Below are 24,064 nucleotides of genomic sequence, written 5' to 3' on the forward strand. Positions count from 1 at the left end.
AGGCAGATGGACACCTTTGCCTTTGCCTCCCTGATCGCCCACAGTAGAATCCTGTACGGCTGGCGGTCAGCTGCACCACCCAAAGCTGCAGACTGGCTGTCTGACCTCTCGGAATCTCTCCAAATGGAGAAAATCAAATTCGCCATCTGAGGGTCAGACGAGGGCTTCCACAGAACATGGGCGTCATTCACCCAATTGTTCCGGGACCTGTTTCTGACCAACGAACAAGCAGAATAGCCAGGAAACCAAGAATCGGGGGAAGGTAGTTAGCACAAGAGAGGGAGGGATAGACCGGGGGGGAGGGGACAGCTAAACCTAAGAGAAAAGAAAAGTGAACCGGGGGGGGGGGGGAGGGGGGCAAGATGGAGGAGACCGGGAACAATAGAGGGGAACCAGAGAGGTGGGGGGGAGGCAAGAGAATGATAGCCGGAAGGAGGGCATGGGAAACAATAACAAACTTGGCATCTACAGGAACAGAGAACATGAAAAATACGGGGGAAAGACAGGACGAACGGCTGAAGCGGAGGTGAACGCCAGACGACAACGGCAGCGGAATCCGTCTGGGAGAAGCAAGAGACAACACCAACACCAGATCCATTCGCGTATTGCCCTCTAATTGTTTCACCGGCACCCAAATGTATATGTACCTCCCCAGTTCTCTTCTCCCCCCCCCCCCCACAAACAGATGCCTACTTGTGTGTTAAAAATAATATTGCCAATTGTACAGAGATGCTACTGTTGAGCTAGCGCGCAATACTCTACCAGTTATTTTATGTTTATTTTTTTTTACTTGTTTGTGTGGGCTCTTCTCGTCTATATGTAATATATATATTTTATTCTGTGCACATAACGGTTCAAAAACCCAATAAAAAACATTTATTAAAAAAAAAAATTGTGGATCTCGGCCAGAGAAGTAATGATGGTAATAATAACTTTTATTAGTGTCACAAGTAGGCTTGCATTAAAACTGCAATGAAATTACTGTGAAAATCCCCTAGTCGCTATACTACAGCGCCTGTTCGGGTACACCATGGGAGAATTCGGAATGTTTCTTCACCTAACAAGCACTCCTTTCGGGACTTTGTGAGAGGAAACCGGACCCGGAGGAAGCCCACTTGGACACGGGGAGAACGTGCAGACTCCACACAGACAGTGACCCAAGCTGCGAATCGAACCCGACAAAGTAGCCTGACCTTTGGGTGGAGAGGAGGAAACCCAGGCATCTTTGACACATATGGTACGCAATTCTCTGGCCTCGTGCTTGAGCGAGGGCGGCGAGGCTGGTGACTAGCAGGAGAGGCCAAAAAATAGAACTGCGCTGGGCACCAAATAGTTTGCGATGCATCCGGCCTGCTCCCGAAGGTGAAATCGGGATCCTGCCTTAGCGTGACGCGAAGCCAGAAATCACCACTAAGCTTTATTTCCAAACACTTAATGGGAGCCACCCCATATCCAACGGCCTTCCGTGATCCAGCGGCCTGTCCAGCAAGTGGTCACGCTGGCATTGATTAGTACTCCTTTTTAAAAACGTGAATCTGCTGAAAGGGCTTCTGCAGGGTTCTGGGGAGGTGAGTAGCCAGCTTCGCTCAAGGGAAAGAGCCCAGGGATGCTGGACTAACTACCCCAGTGATTGGAGGGGGGTGGTGTGGCGCCCTCAACTGCCGCCATGGAATGGGGTGGGGGGTGTGCACTGTGGGTGGGGGCAAGCGCGCGGCTCCGTCGTACCAACCCCTGGATCATGTGTACCCTTTCCGGGGGGCAACCCTTGTCCCTGCTCATCTGCCCCACCGACCAACCATAGTCCCTACCAATTGCTGAGGCCTCTGGCCGTGTGGCTGAAGGCTGTTGCTGAATTACTATCGTAGTTAAGTGAGCACTTCACACATCCCAAGTGGATTGCCGTGGGCATGTAGCATGTGGGAGTCATTGCCTAGCATCCCAATCAGGCAGTGGTACCTGAACACTATGGGAGACAACACCACACTTGCTGCAGCCGAGATTCAAACACCCGGGGGAGGGGCCCCAATCCCGGTGTCATGTCCACAGCCGGAGGATGTGTGAGTGCAATGGGGAGGGGACCAGTGCCCGGTCCAGGGAGCGCTATGTGCGGGTGTCAGGGATCCAGTGAGGGAGGGCCCGCTGCGGCCGGGTGTGCATGGACAGGGCATGCTAGGAGAGGGGAAGGCGAAGGGGCCGGGTTGGGAGATCAATGGGGGAATGGAGGTTCCCGGGATGGGGGCCACCACAGTTTGTCAGTCTAACACCTTCTCCCAATTCCTTACAGGTATTGGACGGTATGTTGGGCCCTGCAGAACAGGCCCTAGTGTGCGGCTGGGCGGCCAGGCGCTGGAGACACAGCAGCAGTGTCTACAGAGGCTCGAGGCAGTGGCTAATACGCTGGCCCCTGCCCCACACCCTGACCACCAGCCACCCATCAGGCCAAGGTGAGGCCTAGGGTACACGAGCGTTGCTGGTCGTTTAAACAGATGATGGACGGTGCATGCCACAGGAGGCTCCGTCTCAACAAGAAGTTGGTGTAGCACCTGTGCCATGTCCTCGCAAACCTGGCACCTGGAACCTGGAAAAGGAAGTCACCACTCTGTGGCCATCAAGGTCACTGCAACCCTGAACCTTTACGCGTCGGGATCCTTCCAGGGCTCTGGCGGGGACCTGTGTGGCATCTTACACGCCACAGCCCACGGGTGCATCCGACAGATCACAGATGCCCTATTTTCCCAGACAGTGAACTTTCAACTTTCAGCAAGCCCAAGATGATGCCCAGGCAACAGGATTGTCCACCATCGTCGGGATGCCCAGGTCCAGGGGCTGATATACTGCATGCATGTCGCCTTGCACGCACTAGGACAGCTGGGAGTGTCCTACATTAACAGGAATGGATTCCACTCCCTGAATATCCAGCTCATGTGTGACCACCACATGCAGATCATGCACATGTGTGCAGACTTCCCAGGGAGTATGCACAGCAGCTACATCCTGGGGCAGTCAGACACCCCTGGGCTCTTGGAGTACCACTGCAGGATGGCCAGCTGGCTGCTGGGCGATAAGTGGTACCCTTTGAGGACCTGGATAATGCCAATACGGAGACGGGTGCATCGGACTGCTCAAAATGTGTCTCCAATGCCTCGGTCGCTCCAGTGGTGCCCTGCAGTTCACGGCCTGGGGGGGCCACCCGCTTTGTGTTCTGCTGTGTCCTCCACAACCTGACACATGAGCACCATGTGGCCACCTCCGAGGATGATGAGGAGACACCGGACCAGCAGGAGCTGGGGGAAGATTCCAGGGAGAAACCAGGGGACCAGCCTGAGGCTACAGGGAAGGCAGCATGGCGAGGGTCCAGTAAGCCCTGAGGATCAGGTAGGTCCTCATACTCACCCACTTTACGTAGGATGTGAACTGATCCGTTATCACTTCCTTCCCCACCTCCATCCCCCCCATTTCCACGCTCACAGGGTCTATATTACATTGTCTGGGTGCTGAGACTGTATCGTCGCCAGAGGAGGGTCACTATTGAGGGCAAGGGGATAATGATAACCCACAGAGAGCTGAGCACTGGTGTTCCTCAATCTATTCCGCAATCTGACCCCTGCCTGTCTGTTAAGTGCTCACACACATCACCTGCACGTTGTGTGCCCATGGAGCAGGAGGGGTGTCATACTGATTGTGGTGAAGAACAAATAACAAAGAAAAATTACAGCACAGGAATGGGCCCTTCGGCCCTCCAAGCCTGCGCCGATCTAGATCCTCTATCTAAAACTGTCGCCTATTTTCTCAGGATCTGTGTCCCTCTGCTCCCTACCCATTCATGTATCTGTCTAGATACATCTTAAATGATGCTATCGTGCCCGCCTCTACCACCTTCGCCGGCAATGCGTTCCATGCACCCACCATCCTCTGAGTAAAGAACTTACCACGTATATCTCCCTGAAACTTTTCCCCCCTCACCTTGAACTTGTGACCCCTAGTAATTAAGTCCCCGACTCTGGGTAAAAGCTTCTTGCTACCCACTCTGTCTGTACCTCTCATGATTTTGTAGACCTCAATGTGGACCCCTCTCAACCTCCGTCTTTCTAAAGAAAATAATCATAATTTACTCAACCTCTCTTCATAGCTAGCGCCCTCCATACCAGGCAACATCCTGGTGAACCTCCTCTGCACCTTCTCCAAAGCATCCACATCCTTTTGGTAATGTGGCGACCAGAACTGTGCGCAGTATTCCAAATTTGGCCAAACCAAAGTCTTATACAACTGTAACATGACCTGCCAGCTCTCGTACTCAATGCCCCTTCCGATGAAGGAAAGCATGCCGTATACCTTCTTGACCACTCTTTCGACATGGGCAGCCACCTTCAGGGTACAATGGACCTGAACACCCAGATCTCTCTGTACATCAATTTTCTCCAGGGCTTTTTCATTTACCGTATAGTTCGCTCTAGAATTGGATCCTCCAAAACGCATCACCTCGCATTTGCCCGGATTGAACTCCATCTGCCCATTTCTCCGCCCAACTCTCCAATCTATCTATATTCTGCTGTATTCTCTGACAGTCCCCTTCACTATCTGCTACACCACCAATCTTAGTGTCATCTGCAAACTCGCTAATCAGACCACCTATACCTTCCTCCAGATCATTTATGTATATTACAAACAACAGTGTAGCCATCTGGGATAGCCACTTTCAGTATATAAAATGGACACTTGCAGAGCCTATAGGGAAATATGGACAATACTGAGCAACAAGCAGGCACAGAGCCTGAATCTATATTTGGAAGGCAGTCAGCAGAGGGAATCGAAAGTCTGGGTCGATTTACATTTTGATGGCCCATCTCCGAAAAACAAAAAACGAGTGCTCAGGTAGCCAATACTGTCCCAGACAGTCCGGCTCTACTACCCCAACCAGAAGACACAAACAAAGCAAGGCCAACGGCCACCTAGGACATGCCCAGCCATCAAGGCACCCACCCCTTTATTGGGTTAGATCGATGGCAGCGATCAAGAAGCTGCCCAATTAATTGGGACCAAGTTTAAGGCCCGCCTAAAAGCGCGTGAAGCCCCTCCATGTATAAGAAGGAACCCCCGCGAAAAGTTCGCTCTCTTGTATTCGGCTCTCAAGTGGAGAGACCCTTCCACCAGCACCACCAGAAGCAAGTAAGTTCAAGTTCAACGCTCGCTGCCAGACGGGCGACCTTAGCTGTACTCCTGTTACCTCTTCGAACCCAACAGCCTCAGATCCGAACAACGGCCATTGTTCCTCTGACCTAAGTGGGCACCCGAAGTTAAGTATAGGTGTTAGTGATAGATATAGTTTAGCCTGTAGTGTTATTGTGCATGAGTAGATCTTACTGTGTGTAAATAAAGTAGTATTGACTTTGAACTAACTAACTGGTGTATTGGTTCTTTGATCGGTATTTGGGTTGAACCTTGTGGCGGTATCGAGAGATACCTGGCGACTCTGAAGCACACTCATAATTAGGATTAAGAAAGGCGACTTTATTAACCGTCATATTTATCGCAAGTAAACAGAGCAACAACAGTGGTCCCAGCCCAGATCCCTGTGGAACACCACTGGTCACAGTTCTCCATTTTGAGAAACTCCCTTCCACTACTACTCTCTGTCTCCTGTTGCCCAGCCAGTTCTTTATCCATCTAGCTAGTACACCCTGGACCCCTGAGAATTCACTTTCTCCATCAGCCTACCATGGGGAACCTTATCAAACACCTTACTGAAGTCCATGTATATGACATCTACAGCCCTTCACTCATCAATCAACTTTGTCACTTCCTCAAAAAATTCTATTGAGTTGATAAGACATGACCTTCCCTGCACAAAACCATGTTGCCTATCACTGATAAGCCTATTTTCTTCCAAATGGGAATAGATCCTATCCCTCAATATCTTCTCCAGCAGCTTCCCTACCACTGACGTCAGGCTCACCGGTCTATAATTACCTGGATTATCCCTGCTACCCTTCTTAAACAAGGGGACAACATTAGCAATTCTCCAGTCCTCCGGTACCTCACCCGTGTTCAAGGATGCTGCAAAGATATCTGTTAAGGCCCCAGCTATTTCCTCTCTCACTTCCCTCAGTAACCTGGGATAGAACCCATCCGAACCTGGGGATTTAGAATACGCAACGCATCCTCCCTCCTTATGCCGACTTGACCTAGAGTAATCAAACATCTATCCCTAACCTCAACATCCGTCATGTCCCTCTCCTCGGTGAATACCGATGCAAAGTACTCGTTAAGAATCTCATCCATTTTCTCTGACTCCACGCATAACTTTCCTCCTTTGTCCTTGAGTGGGCCAACCCTTTCTCTAGTTACCCTCTTGCTCCTTATATATGAATAAAAGGCTTTGGGATTTTCCTTAACCCTGTTTGCTAAAGATATTTCATGACCCCTTTTAGCCCTCTTGTTCCTTGTTTCAGATTGGTCCTACATTCCCGATATTCTTCAAAAGCTTTGTCTGTCTTCAGTCGCCTAGACCTTATGTATGCTTCCTTTTTCCTCTTAGCTAATCTCACAATTTCACCTGTCATCCATGGTTCCCTAGTCTTGCCATTTCTATCCCTCATCTTCACAGGGACATGTCTGTCCTGCACTCTAATCAACCTCTCTTTAAAAGCCTTCCATATATCAAATGTGGATTTACCTTCAAACAGCTGCTCCCAATCCACATTCCCCAGCTCCTGCCGAATTTTGGTACAGTTGGCCTTCCCTCAATTTAGCACTCTTCCTTTGGGACCACTCTCGTCTTTGTCCATGAGTATTCTAAAACTTACGGAATTGTGATCACTATTCCCAAAGTAATCCCCTACTGAAACTTCAACCACCTAGCCGGGCTCATTCCCCAACACCAGGTCCAATATGGCCTCTTCCCGAGTTGGACTGTTTACATACTGCTCTAGAAAATCCTCCTGAATGCTCCTTACAAATTCTGCTCCATCTAGACCTCTAACACTAAGTGTATCCCAGTCAATGTTGGGAAAATTAAAATCTTCTCTCACCACCACCCTGTTGCTCCTACATCTTTCCATAATCTGTTTACATATTTGCACCTCTATCTCACGCTCGCTGTTGGGAGGTCGGTAGTACAGCCCCAACATTGTTACCGCACCCTTCCTATTTCTGAGCTCGCCCATATCGCCTCACTGCTCGAGTCCTCCCTCGGGCCTTCCTTCAGCACAACTGTGATATCCTCTCTGACCAATAATGCCCTCCACCCCTTTTACCTCCCTCTCTATCCCGCCTGAAGCATCGACATCCTGGGATATTTAGTTGCCAATCATGCCCTTCCCTCAACCAAGTCTCAGGAATAGCAATAACATCATACTGCCAGGTACTAATCCAAACCCTAAGTTCATCTGTCTTACCTACTACAATTCTTGCATTAAAACAAATACACCTCAGACCACCAGTCCCTTTGTGTTCATCATCTGCTCCCTGCCTACTCTTCCCCTTAGTCACGCTGACTTCATGATCTAGTTCCTTACAGGCTTTAGTTACTACCTCCTTACTGTCCACTAACCTCATTTGGTTCCCATCCCCCTGCCACATTAGTTTAAACCCTCCCCAACAGCGTTAGCAAAAACACCCCCAAGGACATTGGTTCCAGTCCGCCCAGGTGTAGACCATCCAATTTGTTAGTCCCACCTCCCCCAGAACTGGTCCCAATGTCCCAGAAATCTGAACCCCTCCCTCCTGCACCATCTCTCAAGCCACGCGTTCATCCTGTCTATTCTTTCATTTCTACTCTGACTACCACGTGGCACTGGTAGCAATCCTGAGATTACTACCTTTGAGGTCCAACTTTGTAACTTGGCTCCTAACTCCCTAAATTCTGCTTGTAGGACCTCGTCCCGTTTTTTTACATATATCATTGGTGCCTACATGCACCACGACAACTGGCTGTTCACCCTCCCCCTTCAGAATGTTCTTCAGCCTATCGGAGACCTCCCTGACCCGTGCACCTGGGAGGCAACATACCATTCGGGAGTCTCGTTTTCGACCACAGAACGGCCTGTCTACACCCCTTACAATTGAATCCCCTATGACTATAGCCCTTCCACTCTTTTTCTCGCCCTTCTGTACAGCAGAGCCTGCCACGGTGCCATGAACCTGGCTACTGCTGCCTTCCCCTGGTGAGTCATCTCCCCAACAGTATCCAAAACGGTATACCTGTTTTGGAGGGAGATGACCGCAGGGGACACCTGCACTGCCTTCCTGCTCTTTCTCTGACTTTTGGTCACCCAGTCCCTTTCTCCCTCAGCAATCCTAATCTGCGGTGTGACCAATTCGCTAAACGTGCTATCCACGACCGCCTCAGCATCGCGGATGCTCCAAAGTGAGTCCATCCGCAGCTCCAGAGCTGCCATGTGGTCTAACAAGAGCTGTAGCTGGACGCACTTCCCGCAGGTGAAGGAGTCCGGGACATCAGCCATGTCCCTGAGCTCCCATATTGAGCAAGAGGAACATAACGCGGGTCTGAGTTCTCCTGCCATTTTTAATCTTAAACTTAACTTAGTCCAACTATAATGTCAAATAATAGATAAATGAAAAAGGAAAAAAACAGAAAAATTGTTACCAATCACATGATAAATAGAAATAGAAAAACCTTACCTTATGAACCACACCACAGTCTTTTTTTTTTGGTTAGAGGAGGAGGGCGGGTGGGAGACACTACACGTGTAATGTCACGGGTTCTGCCGCTGCCCAAATATATCAGTTCACTCACCTTCCCAGAGTGCAATTCGACTGCTCCCACCCAGCTCCTCCCTCTCACCGCTCCTGTAAGGTAACTTTTTAAAACGGGAAACGTACCTTCCCGACAGCCCCCTGGTTACTGCTCTCGCTGCTACCGCTGAAAAACTGAAGGCCGCTTCTCCTGTAAGGTAAGTTTTTAAAACGGGAAACTTACCTTCCCGACAGCCCCCTGGTTACTGCTCTCGCTGTTACTGCTGAACAACTGAAGGCTGCTTCTCCTGTAAGGTAAGTTTTTAAAACGGGAAACTTACCTTCCCGACAGCCCCCTGGTTACTGCTCTCGCTGCTACTGCTGAAAAACTGAAGGGTTTTTAATGTTTCACAAGTGCTCAACAGTGCCCCACACCTGATGATGCCCTTCCACCCCCTAACCAACCCCCCCCAACAGTGCCCACCCAGTGATCCTTGACGTGTTTTACCTTCCTTGCTTTACCGCCACATCCTAGGTGTGTTCCCAGGATGCACATCAGACGTCGAGGCATCCAGCTGCTTACCATATCCCGTGGCCATCAATGCCCTTGGTGGTCGTTCTCTGAGGCCGGAGTACTTGTCGGTGGCACATGCACAGTTGTGCTGCCTTGTCCCATGTGCTGACTGCGAGACGCGGCGTCATCAGAAGGGTGAAACTCTGTGGAGCTGGTGGCCACATCCCCACTCCGGAATGGGTCCGGGTTGGCACCCAGCAACCCCTCCCAGTTGGTGCCCAAAGGGACCTGCTGTTCACCTCGGGACCGAGAGGCAGCTGGTTCGAGATCCCGTTTTGCCTGCGTTATCTGGCCCTGGCGGCTTCCCAATGTCTGCTCAATGGTGTTGACGCCCTTGGCAATGCTCCTTGGTGATTGGGTCATGCTATGTTGTGCCTCAGCGATGCCCACTTGTGACTGGAACGAGCTTCGCAGCACCTCCATCATTCCCACCTGAGAGTGGGACATGTCCCATAGCACCTCCAAGGTCAGCCTGGTACTGGGTCATGTTCCCCAGTATGTCGGACATTCTTCCAAGGCCCTCAGCCATGGGCATCGCTGAGCCACGCCTTGGACACCACCACTAATGCAGCTGACGTTGTGCACCAGGGTCTCCACTGCGGTCGCCACCCTAGTAGTGTTGGCCTTTGAACCATGCATTGCCGCTGACATTTCCTGCACCTGTAGCCTCTGGGACTCCTCCAATCCGCCATGGACCTGCTGGAGTGTCGCTGACATCTCCCCCTATATGTCTTGGCCGCTCCGTAATTTCTCCATCAGCTCAGAAATAGCCTGTTCCATAGGTTCAGCACTTGGCTGGGACCCAGCTGAGCATGGGATCCAGCCGACCTCTGACTGCTGTCTCGCCTGGACGTTACTGCCTCCACCTGATGTGCATCAGCGATTGTGTGTGCTCAGCAGAATGTGACCCAGAAGCCTGACCACTAAAGTTGTCCACCGAGGTGTGTGTCTCGAGGGTGGGGTATCTGTGGGTTATCATGATGAGTCGATTGTGGGATCCTGGGAGGCCTCTTCTGGGGTGGTCTCATGGAACAGTGAAGGGGGCCACCCCGGATGGGCCAGCAAAATCGGCTGGAGGACCTGCAGGAGAATTAACACGTGGTCCAGTGGAGGAATGGGTCGGTCTGTTTGGCATTAACTCACATTTGACAGGTCCACTGATTGGGGCCCGGTCAATCCTCACCTCTGTGGCGAATGTCGCTCTGTCCTCGTCCACCCCCATAACCTGCAGGGCCCATTCCCCAAAGGTCATGAGGATTCTTATGTTCGGCACCTCTGCCAGTCTGGGCCCTCTCCCGGTGATTGTGGGAGGGCTTCTCCTGTGGAGACAGAAGCAATGGCTAGCCGCACATGCGGTTCACAGTGGTTGGGGGGGGTTTGATGATGAAAGAAAGGTTGGGATGAGGGTAGTGAAGGAAGAGTTGGGATGGGAATGGTGAAGGAAGAGTTGGGGTGGTGAAGGAAGAGTTGGGGTGGGGGGCTGGGGGTGGTGAAGGACGGTTGGGGTGGGGGTTGTTGAAGGAAGGGTTGAGGGAGTTGGTGAAGGAAGGGTTGGGGGGGGGGGGTAAGGGTGGTGTCAACTTATCTGTGCTGCCTGTTTTAGGCCATTGATCTTGCAGCACTGGAGACTGAGCTGGCACCGCTGCCACTTCATCCCAGGCAGCATCGGTTGCCATGTGGCTCACCCTCTCGGACCCTCGTAGAACAGAATATCTCTCCTGGACTTGACTGCATCTAGGAGCCTCTCGATGTCTGCGTCTCCAAACCTTGGGGCCGTGTGTCTCGGCGCCATGGCTGCGAGCTGAGTGGGCTTGACTGCGTGTTGTTTAAGTGCTGCTCAACCTTGTTAGTGGAGGGCTGGCGAGCGCAGTCACGGCGAATCAGCTGGCGAGCCTTCATTTGTAGCGTGAAGCCTCGTTAAATGAACCAATTAACATTGTATTGCATTGCCAGCCTCGCCAGGCTAAGCACCAAACCTGCAGCAGTTCCCGCCCGCTACCAAATCTTTCCAGAGAATCGCGCCCAATTTTAGAGACCAGTGACTTTCAGGAAGCATTAGTAACTGGACCAATTGAGGGACGGCACCAGTAAATGGGGGAGTTGGGGGTGGGTTAAAGCAGCCGTCTGGTACCTCATCTGATTGCACATTGCTCAAATGTGAGCCTAAACAATGGGCAGTGGGAAACATTCCCTTCCATGCCAGTGAGATTGTTCAGGGAGGAATTTAATATTTGATACAGCAAGTAGGAAGAACTAGTGGGGGTAAGAGATGGGGAGTTGTTGATAACCAGAGAATACATTTGACATAATTTACAAAAGAATTGGAGGGGAGATTTTATCCAGGCAGCTAATGGGCGAACTGCAAGATTGGTGGAAGCAGATTCAAAAGGGAATGAGATAAATTCTTAAAAGAGAAAAGTTTCAGGGCTAAGGGGAAAACCAGAGGAGGGATGGGGGATACTATTTGGATAGTTCTTTGGCATAGGCACGGTAGGCTGACTGTGCTGCATCATTCTAGGGGAACACCCAATCAAAGCCAAATAAATCAGGGGCAGCAGGGTAGCATGGTGGTTAGCATAAATGCTTCACAGCTCCAAGGTCCCATGTTCGATTCCCTGCTGGGTCACTGTCTGTGTGGAGTCTGCACGTCCTCCCCCTGTGTGCGTGGGTTTCCTCCGGGTGCTCTGGTTTCCTCCCACAGTCCAAAGATGTGCGGGTTAGGTGGATTGGCCATGCTAAATTGCCCGTAGTGTCCTAATAAAAGTAAGGTTAAGGGGGGGTTATTGGGTTACGGGTATAGGGTGGATATGTGGGTTTGAGTAGGGTGATCATGGCTCGGCACAACATTGAGGGCCGAAGGGCCTGTTCTGTGCTGTACTGTTCTATGTTCTAAATCCTCGCCCAAGATCCGTAAAAGCATTTTTCTGCAGCGGTGATTTCTCTCCCTATTCTGTGGATGTTAGGCCACTTGCAATGATGGCTGCGGTCAGTTAGTTCAACATAGACCAAGTGATGAACTTGGCACCTTCTGGTCTATATGTTGCATTTATCAACTGAGGCATTAGTGTTACCTCTTCCGAACTCCATGAACATGCCATGCAGATGACTCTGTTGCAAGAGCATGCACTGGGCGATGTATAGCAGCATCCTGTGGTACCTCAGCCCAGATGGTCATCCCATCCTCTCTGGATTCACTTGGGTCGCACCTGACATCAGAGCAGAGATGAGAAAACTTTCCTAGTGTTGCACATTCCATTTGAACACCCGTACTGCCTTTGTTTCTGTCCATGTTTTACTACCTTCCGACTTCCTGCATCGGTTCCCATCCCCCTGCCACGTTAGTTTAAACACTCCCCAACCACTCTAGCAAATACCCGCCCCGAGGACATCAGTTCCAGTCCTGTCCAGATGTAACCAGTCCAGTTTGTACAGGTCCCACCTCCCCCAGAACCGGTCCCAATGTCCGAGGAATCTGAAACCCACCCCTGACACCATCCCTTCAGCCACGTATTCATCCTATATATCCTGTCATTTCTACTCTGACTAGCACGTGGCACCCGTAGTAATCCTGAGATCACTATCTTCGATGTCCGATTTCTTAACTTCCTTCCTAGCTCCCTGAATTCTGCTTTTAGGACCTCATCCTTTTTTTTACCCATGTCGTTTGTACCGATGTGTATCACGACCATTGGCTGTTCACCCTCCCCCCGCCACAATGTCCTGTACCCACTCCAAGACATCCTTGACCCAAGCACCAGGGAGGCAACATACCATCCTAGAGTCTCGTTTGCGGCCACAGAAACACCTGTCTATTCCCCTTACAATTGAATCCCCTATAACTATTGCACTGTCACACTTATTACCCCTCCCGTATACAGCAGAACCAACAGTGGTGCCACGGGTTTGGCTGTTGCTGTTTTCCCCTGAGAGGCCATTCTCTCAACAGTATCCAAAATGGTATATCTGTTCTGCAGGGGAATGGCCACAGGAGATTCCTGCACTACCTGCCTCGCTCTCTTGCTCTGTCTAGTGGTCACCCATTCCCTTCCTGCCTGCAGAATCTGAGCCTGCAGTGTGACCACCTCTCTATTTATGCTATCCACGATACTCTCCGATTCGCAGATGCTCCACAGTGTCCCCAGCCGCTGCTCCAGCTCTGAAACTCGAGCTTCCAGGAGCTGTAACTGGAGACACTTCCTGCTCACATGCTGACCCTGGGGACTGGAACTGTCCTCAGCCTGCCACATGGAGCAAGAGAAGCAGACCACGCCTTGGAGCTGCCATGATTTATTCCTTTAAATTAAACTTTTGAAATGAATCTTCAGAAAGATATTTTTGTGTTGGATTATATCCAATCTCCTGTACACTATTTAATTAGCTTTATCCCAGAGTATTTATCTTGCTTGATCTGACAACAGATTAAATAGTTATTTAATTGAAATTTTAAAAGTTTTTTTAATTAAAATTTATAAAGTTATTTAAGTCAACTTAAAAATAGTAATTTAAATCAACCCAAAATAGTTATTTAAGTGAGATTAAAAAATTAAAAAATAGTAATTCAAATCAACTTAAAAATAGTAATTTAAATCAAATTAAAACTAGCAACTCCACAAATATTCAAATTTAGCCCAGTCTGCCTTTCAGCCAATCAGGACAGTCTCCTGTGACGTCACTTTACTGGGTATTTTCAATTTTGAAATAAACAGACAAGCAGCTGTCCGACCTGCAGCAGTGCCCGGCGGCAGGTCCGCTCCTCTCTCCTCCCGGAAGGTAAGTGAAGGCCTCGAGCCTGGCGCTGCCTTAATCCTCTCCCCGCACAGGTCCGCTTAGGGTTGTGGGGGTGAAACCTGCACAGACATGGGGAGAATGTGCATACTCCACACAGACAGTGATCCATTGCTGGGATTGAACCCGGGTCCTCAGTGCTGTATGCAGCAGTGCTAACCACTGTGCAGCCGTGCCACCCATGATTTTGGCCCTTTACACACCATTTTCAGGGGTCAATTTTGAATGATTAGGTGTTGGAAAGTCTGAAGCGGTTGTAGGATGTTGAAGTTCCAGAAGAAGAATCATGGGAAGAAGGGGGCGAGCGAAAGTCTGCTAGCGAGTTCGGCTGTGAGTCCAGCAGAAGGAAAGATGGCAAGTGTGAGCCCGTCTGGTTGGGCTTCGCCCATTACCGTGGATAAGCTGGCCAAAGTGATGGCGGGAGCGTTTGAGCGGTTGTTCTCTAAGCATTTCGATAGGCATCGATAAGAGATGATGACCTCGCTTAAGGAATGGGTGAGTGAGACTCCTGCCGTGATAAAGGCAGCTTCGAGAAAGACATCGATAGAGATGTGGGAACAAGGAGAGGTGTTGAAGGGGATGGAGGAGACATTGTTGCAGCACAGCGACTAGTTCACCTCGATGGGTGAGGAGCTGCAGAGGGTGGTGGAGATAAATAAAGGGCTGAGAGCCAAAGTGGAGGAAATGGAGAACAGATCACAAAGGCAAAATCTGCAGATCATGGACTACCTGAGGGGTTGGAGGGCCACAGGCCAACGCAATACTTTGTGGAGATGTTCGCTAAGTTGATGGAGGAGGAGGATCCCTCCCTCTACATGTTGGATAGGGCCCACTGGTCGCTCCGGCCAAAGCCAAAGACGGATGAGCCACCAAGGGCTGTGATAGCCTGCTTCCATAGTTGTCAGTGAAGGAGAAGATGTTGAGATGGGCGAAGCTGAATTGAGAGGTGAGGTGGGAAGTCGTTGGTATTCAGATACACCAGGATCTTAAGGCGGAGCTAACGAGGTGGGCGAAGGCAGCATTTACAAGAGTAACATGAGGTTTGGGTTGGTCTACCTGGCGAAGTTGACAGTGATGAACAACTCTTAAGGACTTCTATTTTGAGATGACGGAGGAGAAAGAGGAATTTATGAAAACTGAAGGACTGGGACTGAGATGAGTTTGGACTTTGATGTTATTGATCTTTCCTGTTTTCTTTATGTCTCTTTTATTTTGCTTGGTTCTTGTTTTTACTATGCTCGATGTTGTCATTGGGAAGGGGTGTTTGGGATTGGTAGTGGTTGGCTGGGATGTTGAAGTTACAGAAGAAGAATCAGGGGAAGAAGGGGGTGAGCAAAGTCCACCAACGAGTTCGGCTGTGAGTCCAGCAGAAGGAAAGATGACGTGTGCCAGCCCATCACGTGCTTTCTTTTGGGTCCAAGGGATTATTGAGTGCAGAGTTTGGGAGGTTTAGGTGTGGGGGGTTTTGATGTTGGTTTGGTTTTTATGTCGGGATGAGGCCCTGGCAGGGGCCACCTCGCTAGCAAATGCAAGTTGGTTAATGAACAGGAGCAAGGTGGGGGAGGGCGCCACGGTTATTAGAGCCTGCATGGACAGGTTTCAGTGGGCCGGGAGATGTGAATGGTGGGGGGGATGATACTGTGTGAGGTGTTTTCGAGAGGAAGTGGTTGGGGGAGTTTCTGGGAAGCGGCGATTGATATGAGGCTGATGGTGACTACGGGTAGGGTTGGGTCTAGCCTGCTGCACGGGGCCTGGAGTAGTAGTTATAGTGGATAGGAGGGGGGGGGGGGGGGGGGGGAGGTGTGAGAGACCCCGGTCAGCATGGCGACGTGGAATGTGCGAGGGTTGGGGTCACCAGTGAAGCGAGCGAGAGTTTTCTCACACTTAAAAGTGCTTGAAAGCCGACATGGTGCTGGTCCAAGAGATTCATTTGTGGGTGAAAGACCAGATGAGGCTTAGGAAGGGCTGGGTGAGTCACGTGTTCCACTTGGGCTTTAAAAGCAGGGCCCGGGGTGGCAATTCTGGTGGATAAAAGGGTGAAGTTTCAGATGTGGAAGATGGTGGCTGATCAGGGGGACAGGTGCTTAATAGTAACGGGTGCATTGGAAGGGAGGTTGGTAGTGCTGGTTAGAATAAATGCCCCGAATTGGGACAACATCCGATTTATGAAAAGACGTTGGCTGTCATTCCGAATTTTGATATGCACCAATTAGTACTGGGAGGGGACTTGAACACACTGTTGGATCCGAAGACGGACAGGTCCAAGCCTCGGGTGGGTTTGAAGGTGTTGGCCACCTTTATGAACGAGGTGGGAGGGGTGTACCCGTGGAGGTTTTGCGTCCCCGGAACAGGGAGTATTTGTTCCTTTTGCCAGTACTCGAGGATTGATTATTTTTGTGATAGGGAAGTTGTTAGTTGCGGTGATGAAGGCAAAGTATTCTGTGATCATTATTTTGGACCATGCTTCACACTGGGTGGACATGGTCCACATGGACATGGAGAAGGGGTCAGCTCAGAGGTGGGCATGGAGGTTCGATGTGAGCATGTTGCCGGATCCAAATTTTTGTATCAAAATCGGGAAAGTGATTGAAGACAATGTAGGGTTTAATAGGAATGGGGGGGTTTCGCCGTCAGTGGTATGGGAAGCATAGAAAGCAGTAGTGAGGGGCAAGGTCATTTTGTTTAAGGCACAGGTGGACAGGGAGGCAAGGGAGGAGTTGTAGCGTTCGATGGAGGAGATTTTGGAGGTCGATGGAAGGTACAGGGAGGACCCGACGCCTGGTCTTATGGTGAGGAGGAAGGAGCTACAGGCGAGGTCGATCTTCTGTCCACGGGAAAGGTGGTTCAGCAGCTGAGGCGGGCGAGTGGAGTTGTGTATGAGTATGGGGAGAAGGCCAGCTGCTCTGCCAATGGGCGATGGCGAGAGAGACTGTTTGATCAGGGATGGCACGGGAGTGCTGGTGGTGGCACCGAAGCAGGTGAACAAGTTTTTGAAGAGTTTTACAGGGATTTGTTTGCCCCAGGGAGATATTCAGGGAATCCTGTGGTGGTTGCCACGATTAAAATATGGAAGCGAAAGAGAAAATGCTGGAAAATCTCAGCAGGTCTGGCAGCATCTGTCGGGAGAGAAAATAGCTAACGTTTCGAGTCCGATGACTCTGTTTCAAAGCTAGCTTTGACAGAGTCATCGGACTCGAAACGTTAGCTCTTTTCTCTCCCGACAGATGCTTCCAGACCTGCTGAGATATTCCAGCATTTTCTCTTTCGCTTCAGATTCCAACATCCGCAGTAATTTGTTTCAATAAAATATAGAAGCAATTTCAGCAGCACTTTAGGTTAGGGACGGGGTCCGAGGTTGATGTCGATCCGAGGGAATCGTGTTTGAACTGGGAAAGATGGATACGAGGTTTCAAGGATGGGAGGAAAGAGGGATAAGGAATTTCTTTTTGAAGGGCGGTGCACGAGCTTTGAGAAGTTGAGGGAGAAGTTTGGGTTCCCGAGTGGGAGGGGTTTTGGATACATGCAGGTGTGGAACTTTGCAGAAAAGGGCTTTCTGACAATATCTTCCTCCTCGTTGTTGGAAAAGGTGTCGGTAGCGGGGTTGGAGGGTGGGGTCATCTCGGCAGTTTGTGGGAGAATTTTGGACAAAAAGGTGTCCCTGGAGGAGGTCAAAAATAAGTGGGAGGAGGAATTGGTATGGCACTAGAGGAGGGGTTGTGGTGCGAAGTGTTGCAGAGGGCGAATGCCTCAACTTTGTGTGAGAGGCTGGAGTTGATACAGCTAAAGGTGGCACACAGGGAGCGTGTGACGAAGTCGAGGATGAGCCGGCTATTTGAAGGGGTACAGGATATTTGTGAGCGGCATGGGAGGGGCCCAGTTAATAATGTTCTGGTCCTGCCCAAAGTTGGAGAAATTTTGAAGGTCGTACTTCAGCACCATTTTGGCGGTCTTGCATGTGGATCTGGAGCCTGGTCCCCTGTGGGCCATATTCAGGGTGTCAGACCTGCTAGAGTTGGAGGCAGGAGTGGGGGCAGATGTTTTAGTCTTCACCTCGCTGATCGCTCATAGGTGAGTTCTGTTGGGGTGAAGGTTAGCTTCTCCACCCTGTGCCTTGGTGTGGCTGGAGAATCTAATGGAGTTCCTGCATTTAGAAGGTGAAGTTTGCCCATTGCCTCACAGTTCCAGGGACCCGGGTTCAATTCCGGCCTAGGGTGACTATCTGTGTGGAGTTTGCACATTCTCCTTGTGTCTGTGTGGGTTTCCTCTGGGTGCTCCTGTTTCCTCCCACAGTTCCAAAGATGTGCAGATCAGGTGCATTGGCTATGCTAAATTGCCCCTTAGTTTCCGAAATGTTAGGTGGGGTTACTGGGGTAGGGGGGAGGCGTGGCCTTAAGTAAGGTGCCATTTCCAATGGCCGGTGCAAATGGCCTCCTTTTGCACTGTAAATTCTATCAAATCTGAGAAGGGCAAATGAGGGGTTCCACAAGACATGGGATTTGTTTATTCTGAATTTAGAGACGCTAGTTACCGTCAACTGTTATGGGGCAGAGCAGGGGTGGGGTTTTGTGCTAAAATGTCTATTTTATTTTGTGTTGTGATGTTTTGTAAATGTGAAAATGTTAAAAACTTGAATAAAAATACTTTTTATGCACATTCTCCCCATGTATGCGTGGGTTTCACCTTCGCAACCCAAAGATGTGCTGGTTAGGTAGATTAGCCACACTAAATTGACTATTAAATTTTTTTTAAACTTTTTTTTTTAAAACGATGCATACCTGAGTTCCACCCACGCCCCAATACTATCAATGAACAGGTATTTTGAAAAGGACAGCTCCCTGTAATTGGCTCCCAGATGGCAAGTTCTTAATCTTCCAATTCTACTCATGTCTTTTATTGCTTCACAAATTACCTTTCTACAGTCAACTATTAATATTTTGTATTGAATATTGAAATTTACAGGACACTTGGGTTTTTAAATGTCTTTGTTAATTGGATGCTGTAGATAGAGAGATGCTGTGAGATCTCTGCCTGGAGACAGAACCATATGACCTGACTACGATGGGGAAGAAACTTAAACAAAAACATATCAAGATATTAAGTGACAGTTTCTAAATATTTCCACAGTAAAAAGAACAGCTGTTTTGTAATGTACAGGAGAGACAACACTATTCCAGTTGTGTGGCTGAACAAAGCAGTTACTGCTATGAAGACAGTGTTTTTGTGTTAGCAGCCAATCCAAATACTTGTAAGAGTTGGTGTTCAGTTTAAAATAAATTATACAGAACCAATGGATTTCTGGAGATTTTAGGAAGAAGGAGTAGCTGTGGTGAGTTTGTGTGAAAATTATATCTGGAATACTCAGGCTGTATACAACAACTTTTGAAGGACACTGGAAATTTCAACCCAGTGTGGCACATAGAAGGGAGCCTGCTAGAAAGCTGGCAGTAACAGAACTATCAGAGTGCAGTGCATCACAAATGCAATCGTACAGCTTCTAATTTGCATTAGTTACATCATCCAAAAAGGACATTTTCCTTTGATTTAGTTGCACAAGTAATATTTGATGTAGGTTGATTTTAATTGGTTTCTTCCAGTGAAGTATTGAAAGGTGAAATCTTGTCCTGATTATTTCTACCAATCACTGGAAACTTTGTGTGTCAAAATTGCTGGTTTCCACAGGGCAACATGTGTCAATCACTCCCTCAGTTCTTGTTTTTGAGTTCTGCCAACGTTCAGGGGACCCTGGTGGCATTTGACCAGGCTACTTTATTCCCAGAGGTAAAAGTACCCATATTTCACAGACGGTTTTTTTTTTTTAAAGTGGGCTTCGATGCAGGCCTAGTGAGCTAGTTAAAAAAAGAAGCTGCAATAACGGAGAGGCTGTCGGGATAGCCATTCTACTCAAGTGTCTGAAGAATACGGAGTATTTTTTTGTGATGCGCTAAATCTGGGGCAATGGCCTCAGAGTAACAATTCTGCAACAAAAGAACACATTTGGGAAGGTGTTTCCTGCACAGATTTTATTTATTGCCTCTTACATTCGGGGACAAATGATCTGGTTGAAGCTGTTGGCGCATCAGAAATCACCTTCATTAAATCCATTGTTAGTGGTGTACAGGCCCCTTTACAGAGCCAAATGTCTAGTTCCATTTACCTTCATGTAGCCTTCTGGATTAGGGTAACACTGAGACTTGCTTCATGTTCAGATACAAAGCAACCACACAAAGTAAAACAAAGCACAAAATATAATAGACATCAACATAACAGGTAGAAAATGTGGATCGGGGGGGAAGAGAAGCGTATTATTTTCCCACTATTCGAGTGAAACTTCCATCTATTTAACAGCCGGATTGAGAGGCGGTTGCGGTTGTTTTTGAAGCTGCTCCTTGTTGAACTGTACAGGAGTACACCTTCCCACTGCTCCAATCTGTGCCAGGGACTGTCAGGTAGCTGCTGAGTCTGAAGCTGTTGTCTGGGTTCCGCGATACCACGCTGGTTTGTACATCACTGCTCGTCGGGCTCCCATCGACTGTCCAGCTGACCGCAGCAAAGCCCATGGCAGTTTGCTGACCAGGCAAACTAACGTGCCGGCTCCTTTAGTGGATATCTCATCGGCTGAAGGTCCAAGCAGTTTTACTGAAGGGTCAGGGAGTTGCCGAGCTGCAATCAGAACCAGGGAACACGTATTAAATTTACGAGAAAATAAAGGATAATTTCAGAGTTTAACAGAAGTAGGTTTGAAATGTTGTAGCTTCCTGTAGTGGACCCCAGAAATGTAGGCTACATCAAAACAGAAGCCACAACGTTAATCAGTTGTTATCGAGACTGTCCTGATGGTTTAGTGGATTGGAGTTTTCACGTGCTGTGATTCCTATCCTGACCTACCCAAATTAGCTCTTTGAATTCGGGCATCACTGGCAACATCAGCCTTCATAGGATCTTAAGTTGCCCTGAGGTGATGGTCAGTCAATATCTTGATCGCACTTTGATACGAGTGGTTTGTTGGTCCATTACAGAGGGCACTTAAGAGTCAGTCCCACTGGTGTGAGGAGTTCCAAACTTTAAAAACACAGCTGAGTTCCTTTCCTAAAAAGGATATTATTGAATTTTACAAAATCTGACTGCTTTATGGATGTGTTTGAATAAACTGGTATTCAAACTTGCAAACTATTGTGGTGGCTTTTGAATCCCTCCATTAGGTTACAGAAATCTGAATCACTGGACAGCACCTCAGCGCAGTGATTAGCACTGTTGCTTCACAGCGCCAGGGTCCCGGGTTCGATTCCTGGTTGGGTCACTGTCTGCATGGAGGCTGTAGATTCACCCTGTGTCTGCGTGGGTTTACTCCGATTTCCTCCCACAAGTCCTGAAAGATGTGCTTGGTAGGTAATTTGGACATTCTGAATTCTCTCTCTGTGTACCCGAACAGGCGCCGGAATGTGGTGACGAGGAACTTTTCTCAGTAACTTCATTGCAGTGTTAATGTAAGCCTACTTGTGACAATAAAGATTATTATAGATTAATATGACTCCAATTACTTGTCATTTCCTCTGTCTCTCACATTCTCCAACCAGCCCTACACTGGTACCAGCCGATAAACAAGTGTATCTTTAGGGATAAACGTGATTCGGGTTTTCAAATTTTGATAGTGAATTAGTGATCAAGGCCAGAATGGCAGCACAACATTCCGCAATTTCGGCTCTTAAATGTTTCAACTTGTTTTGCATTTATGTGCATTTAGGGTCTCCTGGCATCCAAATAGATTCATCTACCCTTTTCCAACACCATCCCTCCATATTTTAGGTTTGAACAAACCAGGAAAAACTGAACCAGAATTTTTCTGGACTGAATTTGATTCCATGTTCATGCAGAATTTTGAGAATGCGATGGTTGCTAATCAAATTTGAAAAGAAACAATTTTCAGCAAAACTATGTTAATAAATAGGACTCAACAGAATTGGAAGCCCTCAAAATTCCTCCTTCTACTTCGGGTTCTAGAAGTAATGAACAGATCTAAGCCCTCGAAATTCCTCCCTCTACGTCAGGTTCTAGAAGTAATGAACAGATCTAAGCCCTCAAAATTTCTCCAACTTCAGATTCTAAGTAGTAAATAAAACGATCTACTGTGAAAACAACACTAATTTACAGATTCAGATTATGCTGGACATTACACACAGTATAAATTTCAGAAGAACAGTTTAAATTGTAAGTAAATTACTAAATGTTCAAATGCACAGAACACGTTTCTTCAGGAAAGAATTTCCAGCCACTTACCTGCGACAAAGAGTTTGGTCCCTTGGCCAAACACCCACACAGTGTGATGTTCTAGGGTTCAGTCCATACAGGTATCCTGGAATCAGACTGAAAACAAGCTCAGATTTTCCAGTCCAGCATTATTCAGGCTTCCTGTATTCCCAGAGTTCCTGCTGGCGAGGGACAATAAGGAATAAACTCACAGCAACATCCACACACTGATAGTAAAATATCATCAACACCCAATACTGGGCAGTCAGATTCAGAATGTCATCAAAATTAAATGATATAAATTGGAAAATATTGTATGAAGTAAAAATTAAGTGATTTTATGAGATACAAAACACGAGAAAGATTTATCAGAAAGAAGGATGTTAATTGTGTAATAGTTGCTGCTACCCGTTTTTGTTTTACCTTCTGTCACTGTGACACATACGTGCTGCTCGAGGAAACCCACTTTCCACAGTAATAGACGGCGGCATCATTCACCTCCACGTTCTTTATGGTTAACTGGTAAATGTTGTGGCCGCTGTTGGCTTTCGACATTAAACGGTCGCTGCTAAACCCAGAACCATAACTCGGGGCACTGCTAGAATGATGATAGTAGAGAATCCATTGAGGAACTGATCCCGGTGTCTGCTTGTACCAGCTCACAACATAGCTATCATCCGCTCCAATGTTACAATCCAGTGTGGCCGTGTTTCACGGTGTCACAGTCAGGTCTGGAGGCTGAGTCTGAGACTGTCCATCTGTAAAAGAGCAGAGATTAAACATTATAAATTGACTGTTTAAAAGTGATTTCAAGACCTCCACCTGCTGCTGCGGGAGGAGCAGAGTTCAGAGTTTGTACTTACAGCCCAGCCACAGCGCCAGAGAGCAGAAAAAACACAACATCCGCATCATTGCTGCCAGTGAGTTTGCTGCCTCCTTCAGCGAGTGTATCTACCAGACTGTGGCAGCAGCTGCCCATTGAACCCAGTTGTGGAGCCATTCAGACCAGGAAGGAACCCCATGCAAATTAGAGAATTCACACTCACCAATCAGAGCAAGGGTCTGAAACCCCTCCCAATCAGAGTCAGAGATTCAGATTGATGGCGTGACACCTGAGTCCAAAGAGACTAAGTTTTAAACAGAAAACTCGGGGCGAGGTAGGTCACTTTTAAACGATCAAATTGAAACACAAATTCCTGCTCTTTTACTGATGGAGAGCGTCAAATTCTGACTCAGCCTCCAGACTTTACTGTGAACAGAACCACACTGGACTGCAGCAGTGGAACAATAATAGCAACAATGTTTATTGGTACCAGGAGCATCGCTTCAGTTGACACTCTTACCACCACTCGGAACGTGGAATAGTTTTAAAAGTGTGAGCTTCCACTTGAAATCTAGACCAGGATACAAGAAGCAGGCAAACATAAAGACTTCCGCGGAAAATATGGGACAAGAAAATAAGTTTATCTTCCGGTTCTCTCTTCATACATTTCCTTATAAAACTGGATTTATGTGACACGTTTCTGCACCATATACTGAGACAGCACATGTTAGTGGAACTCTCTTAGAGTCCTCACAATATATTAACGAACTTTCTCAGTTAACGTTTGATCATCTTGTCATGACAAACACAAGAGGAAAGGGGCTTGTGCCATTACTTGCCAGCTATCTGAATATCAAATTCCAACCTATTAAATAATAAAATACCATTAAGGCTGTTAAATATCTCGGTACGTTGTATTGTCTGATACGAACTAATTGCACCTC

General features: G+C 48.3%; 1 pseudogene; it reads right to left on the reverse strand.

Moving 5' to 3' along the window:
• Positions 1 to 20,058: 20,058 nt before the first annotated feature.
• Positions 20,059 to 23,224, reverse strand: LOC119952889 (annotated as a pseudogene).
• Between the last annotated feature and the right edge of the window lie 840 nt (positions 23,225 to 24,064).

This window comes from Scyliorhinus canicula, chromosome 18, assembly GCF_902713615.1.
Source record: "Scyliorhinus canicula chromosome 18, sScyCan1.1, whole genome shotgun sequence".
Classification (NCBI taxonomy): domain Eukaryota; kingdom Metazoa; phylum Chordata; class Chondrichthyes; order Carcharhiniformes; family Scyliorhinidae; genus Scyliorhinus; species Scyliorhinus canicula.